The 12,815-nt window shown below is 50.5% G+C and overlaps 1 long non-coding RNA gene across 1 annotated transcript; it reads left to right on the plus strand.

Annotated features, from left to right (window-relative positions):
- The first annotated feature begins 292 nt into the window (after positions 1 to 292).
- Positions 293 to 11,826, plus strand: LOC311531913. The gene is made up of 2 exons (XR_014714307.1): positions 293 to 956; positions 9,688 to 11,826. It is a non-coding gene; the product is annotated as an uncharacterized lncRNA (long non-coding RNA).
- The last annotated feature ends 989 nt before the right edge of the window (positions 11,827 to 12,815 follow it).

Raw genomic sequence — 12,815 nt, forward strand, 5'->3', positions numbered from 1 at the left:
ACCACCCTCCCTTTCCCATCTTGCTAAATAGGAGAGGGTCCAGAAAGTGGAGAGGGAAGTGCTGGCATAGTAAAGATTGAGATCCAATGACATTATGTACACCTTTCTCCTGCACTGTACAGGTCTCAAATCCTTTACAGAGTTAAATACCAAATGAAGGCTTAAATAATGAATAGCAGCAGCAGGAGAAAAAAGAAAAAAAAAAGCAAGGGGGTGAAGAGATGTTCTGGCTGAGAAATCTATATAGAAAGAATTTGATTTGACACGTGTCAGTTGTGGATCATAATCCTAACAGAAATATTGGGAGGAGACTGGCAAGAGAATCCAGATCAGTTGATTTTTGGCATATACAGTGCTACAGTTCCTAAGCCTATGGGGTACAAAAGCCAACTCTCTCCTACTCCCGCCAATCAAAATGGATTGTTCTGAAGCTGGATTGCTTGTGTGATAAAAGTGTAGGAAGCCAATGGCTGCAGAGTAATGCAGAAATAGCATATGAGAGAGAGAAGAAAAGAATCAAGTCGCAGAGGAGATAATCAACAGCATTAAGGGAAGACGTCTATAACCTCAGCAGCTGTGTTTATGCTGCTTTCTGTAATAGGCATCAGCCTTCTATCCCTAGGGAGATTTTACAGCATTAATTTCCTCTGCACAATTCCTGCCAGCAAGGCTTCTCTTCAGCAGCAACCTTTACCAACCCTCCACCTCCCTCTGCTACTGAGAGAGCGAGAGGGGCCAGTAGGAACTGCACCCCTCCACCTGATCTTCCTTTGCTCTCTTGGCCCAATGTCTCCTGTGCCCAATGAAGCAGATCCCGAAGTGCCCCGAATGGACCCAAGGATTCTGATTTTCCTTCTCTATGTGATGATCCTCCATGAGCTGGTCAGTGGCTGGATGGAGTATCAGAAACAGGTAACCAAACCTAAGAAGCAAGCGGGTCCAGTCTGGTCCTCTAGGTGAGTTGATGCTTAATATTAAAGAAGAGGGGAATAGCCGGATGCTTGATTCATGTATGTAAAGACGGGGAAGGTTGCTCTCTTATAGATGGTTACATTGAGTATGTATATTTCCCTCTGCACTGTGTGAATACACTGTCATGGGGTTAGGGCTGTTTATCTTTTGACCACGCACCATATGAACACATTGTGGATTTGATTTATAGTCACAGATTTATGCTTGTGGTTTGTTTTAATGTGGATATATAGTATAACTCAGTGACCCTCAAACAGCGTATATTGGAGGAAAAGAGTGTGGCTAACTATATTTCATGCACAATATTGATCAGTGTAACATAAACCTCAGTAGACAACTTGTAATTTGAGTATTTTAGATTAAATCACTGGAGATTATGTCAATATCAAGTGCTTTTCCCCCCACTCTGTGTTTGGGCTCTGCCCGTTATCCTAATCTTTGTTTTCCCCTGCACAACATGAAATACGGTGTGGGGAGATGAGGCTGCAAAAGAAAAGCCCCAAATGACCTTAATACTTACACTTAAGTGTGTGTCTGTGCAATCGTTAGCCTTGCACTCCAGTCACATAACATCATGATGTTTGTGATAACCATGTCCGTAATAATTCTGGAGTTTTACGACAACATATGATTTGCCATCAATTCATCAGGCATGCGTGCCACACAAACTGCTAAAAGATTAAAGAGAACTCCTATTAAAAGAGAAAGAGGATCCATTAAAATACCACTCGAAAAAAGCTGTTCCCTTTTCCCATCATTCAAATGATACCAGGTCTCAGAGCCGTTGGCAATAGTGAAATGACAATCTTCTGGCCTTGGAGCAAAAGGTACCAGTGACACCATTCTCATTGGGTCTCAGAGCCAAAGCAGGAGTGAAACAGCTTGCAATGGAGCCCAAGAGCCACAAAGGGGTCATTGGTCCAGCTATACTATGTAAGCCAGAGGGAGGCACAGGAAATTATCAGTTCTTGCTGGCTGCTACGTTGGACCCTGCCCGATTCCTGAGCCCTGCTTCCCTGCCTTGTCCCTATTTCTGGCTTTTCTGCCTTGTTCCTGATCCCTGCTCCTGGTCTCTGACTCTGATTCCAGCTCTGACCCTCAACCCGACTTCAACTCTGGCTCCATCCCAGATTCCGACTCCTGCTCTGATCAGTGGGTCTGAATGCCCAAACCCTGGTCATACCCAAACCTGCCGGGGCCCACAATATAGAAAGGCCAGGGATTCGAACAGCACATCCCAGGACAACCCCACTTTCTGTCTGAAACCCCTTCTTCTCAAGGGAGTGAAGATGATTCTTGGGAGTTCATTGCTATTTTAAACAAGTTGACAGGGCCTAACCTGCCCCTGACACTTGTATAAAAACTTGCAGCATTACAATGAGCAGTCAATACCTATGTAGCAAGTAGCTATAGCACTGACCAAGTAGCCAGGGCTGGACGTAGTGAGACAAAGTGTCTGAAGAATGATATAAACTAGGGTTTCGCAAGCTGCAAGTTTCCCCGACCCCAGCCAAATGGTCTCTTTCTGGTTCTTTTATGTTCTGTCTTTCTATGTTTTATTAATTATTACTATTACTGTATTGCAGAAGCACCTAGAGATCCCAGTATGGGACCAAGGCCCCACTGTGCATATATATAGACCTAGTGGATAGCGCCCTGGACTGATATGCTGAAAACATGGGTTTTCTTCCTGGCTTGGCCCCGGCCTGTTTGAGAACCAGCATCTCCGTGCCTCAGTTTCCCCCTCTAAAAAATTGTACCTCCTTTGTAAAGCACTTTAAAATACTCTATAAGAGCTCATTATCATTATTATAACAAAAAGGTTTTCCTTCCCTCCAAGAGCTTACAATCCAAGTAAAAGACAAGGAAGAACAGAGTCCTCCTTCCCTGCAGAGTTCCTTTTTCCAGCTACATTTTCTTTTTAGTTCACAGGACGCCACAAGAGCAAATCCTGTTTTAACCATGTTGGGTCACTGTTGTGTTGGGGACCTCGTTACACCCTGGTGGTAATTGTTATAACATGGACAGGCACTTAGAGGGGCAATCAATCAGTGACATGAGGTCAAATTGCCAGCAGCTTTCTAAAAGCACAGCTTCACTGCCCTCTCCTTGTTTCTCCTGGGTGAAGACTGGAGCTGGGCAAACAACATGCAGCTAGCCACGTAGTCTGGAAATGTATCTCCCTTTTCCTCTTTGTGAATCACTTCTGCACAGACTGCAATTTTCACAAGCATATTGCTGTTCAAAATAAATCAAAAAGTCCATACACACAAATTCAGCCAGTGCATTGGATTGCAAGCTGTGTCCTGGGTTGAGTCATTAATTCTCAGTGTCCGACTGGTCATCTAAGCTATATGGTATGGTTTCTATTCCCTCGTTGGAGAACAAACTTTATTATAAATTTCATTTGTCATTGTGGATTTGTTGTTTTGATGAACATAAAAGGTAGTATTTTTTAATTGGGTTAACAACCACTTTGGCAGAGCTCCAACCGTGTCTCAGTGGGTCCTGTGCTTCCTGGCAGATTATGCTAGCCTCAGAGGCTCACCGTGACCCTCTATGTAGCCCTTCTCCTTCTAGGGGCAAGGGTCACATTTTCATCATAAGCCAGCAAAGAGGTTGGTGAGAGAACTCCCACAGTCTCCTTTGTCCCTACAGGCTTATTCCAGAACAGTTTAGCCTCCTGTCCTGACAGGAGCCTGTCTTCCCCTCCCAGGAGGTGTTTCTGTAGTGGGGGGGGGGGGGGGGAAGAAACCCAGGCCCTCCCTCAACTCTGGGTTCCAGCTCAGGAACCCTATTAGCAGCCAACCTTTCACTGCCAGAATTGATACATTTCCCTGGGCCACTTCCCCACAGCTCCCCCACTTCTTTCTCTTAACACCTTCTTCACCTTAAGGCTCGCTGTCTAGTGGCTTGGCAGGCTCTTCAATTACCCAGACCTTCTGCTGCACTTGCTCTCCCCTGGCTCTTCTTAGCCTGACTGGAGTGAGCCCTTTTATAGGGTCAGAGGGGCCTTAATTAGAGTCAGGTGTTCACATTAACTTAACAGCCTCACCTGACTCTTTACAGCTTAATTGGAGTCAGGTGTTCTTAGTAGCCTAATGGCTTCAACTGACTCTTTGCAGGCTAGTTGGAGTCATGTGTTCACCCTAGCCCGGAGCAGCCCCTGCTCTGGTCAGTCAGGGAACAGAAACCTGTTCATCCAGTGGCCAGTAGATCAGCCTTTGACTCCTTTGTTGAACCTAACTAGCCTGGAGGGAGATTGCTGCTGCTGGGCCTTGGGCTACCGCCCCAGCTGCTCCCCTGGCTGGGCCAGACACCACCCACCCCCCTTCTCTGCTGCCTGGTTGCTGGTGAGCTGCTGGACCCTGCCCCCCACCCTTGGGTGCTGCTGCTCCAACTACAGCCCCAGGGGGGGGAAGTGGGGGACCCCCACCCCAGCTGTTACTACTGCTGCTGTGGACACCACCACCACCTGTGAGGGGTCCTCTCTGCCTGCCTGGCTGCCGGGCGGCTGCTGCCTTTGCTGCCTGGGAGCTGCTGGACCCCGAAGGAGGCAGGGATAAGGCCTTCAGCTGCTGGGGGAGCGCACAGGGACTCTGCAGACCACTGTGGAGGGGGCCTGAAGGCTGAGTAACTTTTGAACGGTACTCTTGTGGTGGGGGTTTTGACTGGGGGGGGGGATATGCAGGGGGTGTGGTGTGGAGCCTGCCCCCCAGTCCATCTTTGTGTCCCCCCCACCACCACTGTCGTCGCTGCCCCCTCCACCACCCCCAGTGGACACTCACCATCTGCCTCAAGCTCCTGCCTCTGGGACTCCGCTGCTTGCTTGGCCTGCCGCCCCCTTTCTCCACCTTTTGGGCCTGAAGCAGCAGCCAGCCTGCACTGACTCTTTGCAAGCGCATGTGGACACATGTCGTTCCCCCCGCCTGCCCCGGACTGGCCCCCTTCAACAAGCCCCCAGCTTTGTCCCTTTCTACCTGCCCTATTTTGCCCCTTGCAGCCTTTTTGCCCTCCCGTTTACCCCAGCACCTCACTAACTTCAGTTTGTTTGCTTGTCCCGCCCTTTTCCCTCTGCAGCTTTTGTTTGTTTGCCCCGCCCCAGCCTCTGAAGCTTGCTCCTTGGTTCCCTGTCCTGCCTCCAGCCTGGTTCTCCCCCACTCCCCACGTGGTGCCCCTGCCCTGATTGGCCCCTTACTCAGTGCACCCATGCCCCCTCCCATGCGCTTGTGCCCTTCCCCTGTTTGAGTTTCCCCAGGTCTCACTGCACCTCCCCTAACATTGTTATGACCCTCCTCCCCTAGTGCAGCTAAGGAGCCAGATTTCTATCCTGAGTTGGTGACTGTCCCCCACAAGCCCTTGCTAGCCCTCCTGTCCAGCCCACCCCTTTTGGCGCCCTCCTCCCCTGCCTGCAGCCTAGCTCCGATATGACCAGCAGCTCCTTTATCTCCATCCGAGAGGTCTTCCGCGAGACCTCTCTGGGCTGCCGGTCTTCTACCAGGACCTCCTCCGGACCTGGAAACTGTTCACAGCGACCAGGTCCATGGCGGCCTCTGTGGGGAAGATCTCCTCGCACAGCTCCTGCAACACAACCCCCAGCTCCGTGTGCAGGTGGCGGAGTCCCCCTCGGTGCGCCAGAGGTTGGTTCTGGCAGAAGTCACCAGAGTCGGAGACCTCCTGGACTACGACCGGGGAGATTGGCTGGATCCCCTGACACTCGCTCAGCGCATGGGGCTCTCCAGACCTTGTACTCCCCTGCACGTACTTCAGGAGGTGAGGACCGCTTTGCCGCCTGCTGCTCGGGTTTACCTCGACCGGGTCCTAAAGGGAGGGCGTGCCCTGCCCACCCTCCACCCCAGGCCCTCCGGACCTTTTCGTCGGGCCCCTGTCCTGTGGACCTGACCGCCCCTTCACCATGAGCCGGCTATGTGAGCTGCAGCCGGTCCGTTTCCAGACCGCACCAAGGAAACATCTATACACACTCGTGCTGCACACCCTTCACGTCCTCACCTTTGTGTCCCACCCCGACACAAAGTGGTGGGACCTCCTGCCACCTCTAGAGGGTGAGGAGCCCTGGTGGGCCGGCCTATGTTCCACTCTGGTCCCGAGGCTCACCGGGGATATCAGTTTGTGGCTCTTTCACGGGGCCATGAGCATGGGCATGCACTTGGCACGGTTCACCCCAATCCCAGACACCTGCCCCTTTTGCGGCGTGAGGGAAACCCTGGCGCATGTATACCTGGAACGTGCCAGGCTGCAGCTCCTATTCCAGCTCCTCACATATTTTGTTAAGATTTTGGTTGCACTTTTCCCCTCACCTCCTTATCTATGCACTCACTATCTGTGGCCCCACTAAATCACGGGACCTCCTGGTCAGCCTCCTCCTGGCCCTGGCTAAAGTGGCCATCTATAACACCAGGGTGAGGAGGTTGGCCGATGGAGTCTCCTGTGACTGTGGGGCCTATTTCCAATCCTCCGTCCGTTCACGCCTCCGGGCGGAGTTCCTCTGGGCAGCGTCCACTGACTCCGTCGACGCCTTCGAGGAGCAGTGGGCACTGTCCGGGGTTCTCTGCTCTGTGTCCCCATCCGGTTCCCTTCTTTTGACCCTTCGACCGCACTCCTGTCCCTGTTGTTCATTAGTTGTCCCCCGTAATTATTTGGTTTTCCAGGTCCTGTGGACCCCCCTCCTAGGCTGGGGGGGATCCTTTAGCAGTGGACCCGCCCACTTCCTGGATCCCAATAAGACTCCTCTGCTGTACCCAACTGATCTGGGTCTATCACACCACGTACTAATGCCTTCTAAAACTCTAGTGCAGTCAAGGCAATCTGTAGCTTAGCATGTGCTGGGTGGTAGAGTTGAAAGCCTAGGGGAGGAGTGTGTGCTATAGTACGTTTTGCCTTGTCTAGAGCTTTAGAAGATATTAGTACATCCTAGCTACCACACTCCACAACACACCTTTAAGCCTAGTCAAGACAAATCCTGAAGGCAAAATTTACCCTCTTCCAGAGAGGCCAGCACTAAGAGCTAGGTGTCAGAGTATGTCTACCCTAATAGGTGTGTCTTTAACTTGGGTTAGCTCGATCGGTTGGCAGAGCAACCAGGACAAATGCCCACTTTTGTTAAAGTGGGGTGTGGAGGAACGTGCAGGGGGGAGGAGTGGCAAGGCCAGCCCCACGTAGGGCTCGGGCGAGCAGTGATGCTACTCCCACTCAGGCCAGCCCCACACAGGGAGAAGGGGAGGGCTTGGGCTAGCCCCACGTGGTGTCCTGTTTTCCCTTTGGGAAATAGGGTCACCCTAAGCGAAGACAATGGAGCCGCTGCCCGATTGGGTTGAACGGGAGCTGCTAACCCAAGTTAAAAGCTGTGGTGTTGTCTTTGCTGCTGTGTTAATTCAAGTTCAGATCATACCCCTCCTTTCTTTCCAGAGTAAATATACCCGTAGACTAAAGCTGCACCCAAAGGGTGACTAATCCTCCTGCTGGTCCTCGTCATGGGGGTGAACGTCACCAGTCTGAATTTCACGGTGTGATTCAGCTAAGCCAGGGTGGCCAACCGGAGCCTCAGAGGGAGCCAGAATTTACCAATGTACCTTGCCAAAGAGCCACAATAATATGTCAGCTCATCACCCTGCTCCCAGTTCCTCCCACCCACCGGCAGCCCTGCCGATCAGCGCCTCCCCGCACCTCCCGCTCAGCTGTTTGGTGGCCTGCAGAAGGCTCTGTGGGGGAGGGGGAGGAGCGAGGGTAGGGCAGGCTGAGAGGAGGGGGTGGGAAGGGGTGGGGTGGGGTGGGGGCAGGGCCTGGGGCAGAGCCAGGGTTGAGCAGTGAGCACCCCCCAGGCACATTGGGAAGTTGGCGCCTGTAGCTCCCGCCCCGGAGTCGGTGCCTAGACAAGGAGCCGCGTGTTAACTTCTGAAGAGCCGCACGTGGCTCCGGAGCCCCAGACTGGCCACCCCTGAGCTCATCTCTACTATGCAACTCGCTTCCCCCAAACATTCCTATGAGCCCAGCTTCACTCACGTGAGGGTTTACAGAAAAGCAAGCTACAAAAGGGGGTGCAAACAGTGACGTTCTATTTAGAAGCCGACATAACGTTCACAAATACACTTGCTAATTGCCCAGTTCAGGGTAGAGCAAAGCCCATCAAGTCCAAGTTTTTAAGGCTGGCAAAGGCAACTAACAAGCAGTTTCTAGCAATGTATCATGGAAGGCAAAAGTACAAGCAAACATTAGGTTTGTGTGCATTTATTTTGGGTTTTTTAGAAGAATATCTACCGGTAGGGTGGGGTTTTCAAAAGCACCGAAGGCAATAAGCAGCACAAATCTCTTTGGCTCTCAGTGGGATTTGTGCTCCTAACATCCGTGGGCACTTTTGAAAATCCCTTGCCCCTGTGGCCGTTGTATTGCAACATTGGGACACTCCTGATTTAGTAGCTGGCTTGTTACAATAACTAGCAGCTGTTGCAGCATTGATGGAGTTCCCAGAATCATCCCAGTTTCAGAAGCTCGAAGAAGAAATGGGCCAGACTTCCATGCCTGTGATCTCAAACCCTTGTGTAGCAGGAAGAGAGCCTGAAACATAAGCCCTTGTATTAGAGACCTGAGCTAAAGTGGTGGGCCAGCTTTGCTGATATAAAGCAAAGTTAGCAAAACTCAGGCTCTGCCTGCTTGCAAGTTCACAGAACCTGGCAAGAACAGGGCTGATATTGCAGAAAGGCACATTCCTAAGAAGTGCTCAGCACAGATTACTCATGCAAACACATTCCAGAAGAGTGGTACCAGAACATCCCAGTAACAAGGATGGTACAAAAACATTCCCCACGGATAACAGGAACACACTGACCCCTCCTAAAAGATAAGGTCAGAATAACAGTGTAATAAATAAGAGGTTTTAATCGACCCAACATGTACAAGGTGATGGGTGATAACTAGCCACGTCAGGGGCCAGTAGCTAACTATATCAGAGGGGCAGTACGTAACTTGTTTGTATCAGGGTATAAAGAGATATCTCTGAGAGAGTGTCTTGGTCCAGCCGAGGGGGGAATAAAAAGTCCTTCCATTCACTGAGCTGCGTCCATTGTCACAGGCATACGTGTCTTAGAATCCTCGTAAAGTCTGCCAGGGGCTATTACCATGCTTTGTCCACAATAAATCAGGCCTGGTGCCTTTGACCTTAACAGATCCTGTGGTCATGGGGCGGTTCACTCAAGGTCTGCTGTGCTGGCTGGCTGTGCAAGGCTGGGGCAGTGTAACCCACACACCTCCTCAGTGTGGTATTCTGTCCCATCTAGTGGCACCAAGACCACTTAGAGAGAGAGTTCAATGAGTCTGCTCTACAGCCTTAGTTAAGAGCCAGTTGGCTTTTAGCTCATGCAGTAGAGGCTCATGCACTAAGCTCCAGAGGTCCCAGGTTCGATCCCGCCTGCTGACAGCCGGGGTCTGTCGGCGTTACAGCCGCACACAGGGAGATCACACTCACATCCAGCCAAACATCTAACAGCACCTTGAACAGCAGGGAAAGTGCAGGTCCTCTTCCAAACCGATCAAGCATTGGCCCTTACCTAGGAGACTTGGATGCGCCCGTCCTTGAGGCTAGAGTGCCCATTCCTGGGCCTAAGGTTATCAGCTCACAGAGGAGTCCCCACTAACTGCAAGGGACTGACTCCTAGCACTGAAGCATCTCAGTAACAATGGCTCATTTTATGTTTTTTGTAGCTTCACAAGATCAAACCACTCTGGCTCCTCCAGGCGTTTGCTGCACTCGGCGCGGAGAGAGCGGTACCGGGATTGGAGGAAACCGGGGCGAATCATCAGGAAGGCATGAGGATGCCTCGTGGGTCCTTTCTGAAGCTTGGCATGGGATGCTTTTTGATCCTGAGGCACACAATCCCTTGTGAAGTCTGCACTGTGAAGGCCACCTACCTGTCATCTTGCAGTAGCCAGTGTGAAAGCCTCCTCGAGGCACCAGTCTGCATCTCTGCCTGACACGTCTCTTCCTGAGACTGACCAAGCTTCTATTGCTCCAAGATTGTTGAGTCGGACACAGCTGAAGAGGCAAGAATAAGCTTCATCCAGGGATCGAAGTGCTGTTCCTCAGTGAGGACACACCCAGAAGAGACTCATCACAGCCATTGGGTGAGATCAGCCAGGGGTGGGGTGCCGTTTATTTTTGTCATGCTGCAAAGAGAAGAATGAGCTTGTCCACATATTTCGGAAACATCCATTATTGTAGCTTTTGGGGGTGACTCTTCTTTTTCTTACCCAGGGCAAGTGGGTTGCATTTAACTGGTATAGAGTGAAATTCACCCCTCTGTAGAGGGCCAGCACACTATTTCAGTCCCACTGAAATTCTAATTTGAGGACTTAAATGATGGACAGGCAAAATTTTCAAAAGTCATTGCTGATTTTTGGGTGCCTAGCTGGGACACTTTATAGGGGCCTGATTCCCAGGAAGTGCTGAGCACCGACCCTCTAAAAATTAGTCTCCTTCACAGTGTCTCAATTTGGGCATCTAAAAATGGCAGGACTCAGAATTAATCACTTGGTGAACTGTTGACCCTCTGCACAGGGATGACTCTCACCTATAGGGAAAATATAACTGTCTCTTTCTTATACTCACCACTATGAAATGTATCTGAGGCACACAGATCAATCTCACTGCATGGTATAGCACCAAATTAGGAATGAGTCCACCAGCTAAAATCTATTAAAATGATCTCATAACCAGCGTAGTTCAGATGGATCTGAGCAACAGTGCCTAATGTAACAGCAGCTTTTGAATGAACAGAGAGATGGTGCTGAAAGATAATGTTTCTCTTTTAGTGGAGTCTTTATTTGACATTATGGTGTAGGGACAAGTCTCAGTTTTCACATGCTGCAGTCTCACGGAGCAGAGTCAAATTAAAAATGGAAGAGGATCTGTTACTATTGGAAGGACTCTCGTAATAAGCTTCGCACATCCTCTAAAAATGAATGGTGGCCTTTGTAGGTAGAGCTGGCTGCCTTATTTGTTGAACAGAATATTCAGCATGAACGTAGCTCTTTTTCTGTTTGCACCTCTTCATCCATCTGATTCCTGCTCTTGGATTCATTACATGGAAGGCTTCACCGAATACATTTGAACATATGTGGTGTTGGTTGTTTTTAAATTGTTCGCTTTGGCTATCGTGGTGTGTGATTGGCCCCTTAAGCCTCACGGGGTTGTGTCTGCTCCCTGATTGCGTGATTTGAATTTTTTAACTTAGAGGATCCAACCAATAAGTAGCAAATAACTCACTTTCTGGTACTGAATTTCAATGAATAACCATGCTTGCCAAAGGCTGTGGCACTCTTAGAATTTGAGGACATTTTCAGAAATTCCCAGTGAGTCATGAATAATAAATAACAGAACCCCTGAAGAGCAGCAGACCAAACACAGTGTGCTTTAGTAGGGGAAATATTAGTGAACCCCTTTTTTTTCAATTATCCAGTCAGCTCTAGTTCTGTGGGAGAAACATACAATTGGATTGTTTTTCCTTGCTGTGCGTGGTCTGCTGGCCCCTCCCTTGTCTTTCTAGTCTTAACATGAATTTGATTCAGAGCAATTATATATAAAAGGTGGTTTTACTTAACTGTTTGTGCAATGCATGATGGGATTGGTCCTGGTTATAAAAGCCAAGAACCTGCCCTCAGCTGAAGCCAGCAGTCCTGGAAGCTACTAAGGGTGATGCAGTCGGACTGTCCTGATAACTGCTTTGTTAGGGAAACATTAATGGGTGTGAATACCTGGTTATGTTGACCATACGGTCGGTTTATATTCTGTGTTTACTTTTTCTGTAGATCTTCAAATAAACTGATTTACATGTAAAACATTCAGACTGGCTTCCTCTTTGCTCATTCCTTGCACACCTCTCAGCTGCCCTTGAGTTCAGTGGGCAGAATCCATCCCTGTGCTGAGGGGCAGCAATGAGCCATTTAGGAGACCCAGTGAGATGACTTGTTCAGTGAGGCGCTATTCAATGTGGCTGAAGGTATCTGAATAGGCCTTAAATAAATACATGGTCCTATTAAAACAATAAGACTGAAATGCACAAAGAATACACTTTCTTATTGTCTAAAGCATGTCTTAAAAGAAGCAAAGGTCCTTTGCTAAAAGCCCCAAGCTCAATACACTATGAGTGCCTAGTGCAAAAGCCATCCTGCAGTGTGGCCATCTGATGTCCTTCTAAGGCAGGGGTGGGAAAACTACGGCCCGTGGGCTGGATCTGGCCCACAAGCCACACCACAGGGCTCAGCCCAGCTCTGGCCAGAGCACCAGGTTGGGGGCCCCACCGATGGGTTGGCCCCGTTCTGGTGCTCCGGATGGGGTGTCGGGTCGGGGCCAGACCACGTGGCTCGGCCCCACTCCAACATTCTGGCCGGGGTACTGGGTCTGGGGCTGCACCACGTGGCTCCCGGAAGCCACGGCATAGCCCTGCTCTGGCTCCTACATGCTCCAATGAGAGCTGAAGGGGCAGTGCCTGTGGATGGGGCAGCGTGCAGAGCCACCTGGCCACACTTCCGCATAGGAGTCAGAGAAGGGACATGCCACTGCTTCCGGGAGCCGCTTGAGGTAAGTGCCACTCAGAGCCTGCACCCCTGAGCCTCTTCCCACACCCCAACCCCCTGCCCCAACCCTGATCCCCATCCCACTCTCCAAACCCCTTGATCCCAGCCCAGAGCACCCTCCTGTACCCCAAACCTCTCATCCCCAGCCCCACCCCAGAGCCTGCACCCCTTCCCACACCTTTTCCTGAGCCCTGATCTCCCTCCCACCCTCCGAACTCCTCAGTCCCAGCACAGAGCACCCTCCTACACCCCAAACT

The sequence above is a fragment of the Lepidochelys olivacea genome (genome assembly GCF_965140295.1).
Source record: "Lepidochelys olivacea isolate rLepOli2 genome assembly, chromosome: 16".
Classification (NCBI taxonomy): Eukaryota; Metazoa; Chordata; order Testudines; family Cheloniidae; genus Lepidochelys; species Lepidochelys olivacea.